Genomic DNA, 1,819 nt, shown 5'->3' on the forward strand with positions numbered 1-1,819 from the left:
GCAAGAGTTTAACTACTTTAAAAGGATTTCCGAAGATTTGACAGAACTGTTGCTTAATATGGAAGACAATGTGTAATTAATGTGTAAGAAGAGACTGGACAGCCACTTGTCTGGAATGGTACAGAGTCTCCTGCTTGAGCAGGGGGTTGGATTGGAATGGAAGAACCCCAACGTCCCTTCCAACTGTGTTATTCGGTTCTGTTCAATACAAATGTAGCAAGACACTCTTTTACTGAATGAATGTTCAAAACCTATGATACTGTAACCAAGGAGTCTGCCTTGCATCTTCATTTTACAAATCTCTCAAAGATGTAAAATATGAATTTTCCAAATAGTCCTGGAAGATCAGTTGGAACATCTATGTTCCATGCAACTAAGATGATCCAAGGCCTGGAGACAAAACATATGAAGAACAGCTGCAGGACTTGGGTTTGGCTAGTCCAGGGGTCAGCAACCTGAAACAGTGAAAGAGCCACTCGGAACTGGTTCCCTCACAAAAGGAAAAACTGGGAGCCGCAAAATATGTGTGCGCGTACATGCACGCATGCGCAGAACAGGGTTTGACTGAAGAGTGGAGCCAAGGCAAGATATGCACCTACCCTGCATATTTGAATTGATTGGTTGAACTTTTTTAGTCTCACCTTTTTTTTTTGGACTGCACATGGCAGAGGACTGGGAGCCGCAGGAGACAGCTGAAAGAGCTGCATGTGGCCCCGGAGCCGCGGGTTGCAGACCTGTGGGCTAGTCTAAAGAAAAGAAATAGGGGAGACATGATAGCAGTATTCCAGTATTTGAGGGCCTGCCACAAAGAAGAGGGGGTCAAATTATTCTCCAAAAGTACCAGAGGGCAGGACAAGAAACAATGGTTGGAAACTGATCAAAGAGAGAAGCAACCTGGAATTAAGGAGAAAGTTCCTAACACTGAGGACAATTAACCAGTGGAACAGCTTGCCTTCAGAAATCATGGGTGCTCCATCACTGGAGGTTTTTAAGAAGAGTCTAGGCAGTCACTTGTCTGAAATGGTATAGGTTCTCCTGCTTAAGTGGGGGGCTAGACTAGGAGACCTCCAAGGTCCCTTCCAACTCTATTCTGTCTTCTGCAGGTATAATGCCCCTTGTTGGTTCCTATCCGCTGATTTTGGCATGCTGAAGGTAGCTAACTGGCAATTGTAGACATGATCTTACAGTCAGGTATTTCCACAGATTCTGTGAATGGCACTTTTGTTTGTGTGGTTGCTTAATCTTGTAAAGTTAATTTTATCCTAAACTAATTTCAAATCCCAGAGTTAGAAGGGGGCATTAGATAATGACATTTTAATCACCTTGTGAGTGCAGGAATCTAAATTATCTGTACTGATTATTTTATAGATCAGAGTTGTGTGAAAGCAAGGAATAATATTTGCTAAAATATAGTTCAACACAACTATGGTTATATTATTTTTATTTTATTTATTTTTATTTTTATTTCATTTATATCCCGCCCTTCTCCAAAGACTCAGGGCGGCTTACAAGCTTAGCAGTAGCCTTCATTCTATGTATATGCCTGCTTATTAGGGCTTTCACACACACACACACCCCCAAGCGGCATTATTACAAAGTCAGCTTAATTGCCCCCAACAATCTGGGTCCTCATTTTACCTACCTCAGAAGGATGGAAGGCTGAGTCAACCTTGAGCCTGGTGGGATGCGAACCTGCACTAATTGCAGGCAGCTGGTGTTACTTAAGGAGGCATTAGCCCACTGCTCCACCAAGGCTCAGTAAATATTAAAGTAGCATAATCCATCTTTAGATTGTCTGGACCTGTAAATATAAGGAACC

The sequence above is a fragment of the Vipera berus genome, assembly GCF_964194415.1.
Source record: "Vipera berus genome assembly, chromosome: 1".
Lineage (NCBI taxonomy): Eukaryota > Metazoa > Chordata > Lepidosauria > Squamata > Viperidae > Vipera > Vipera berus.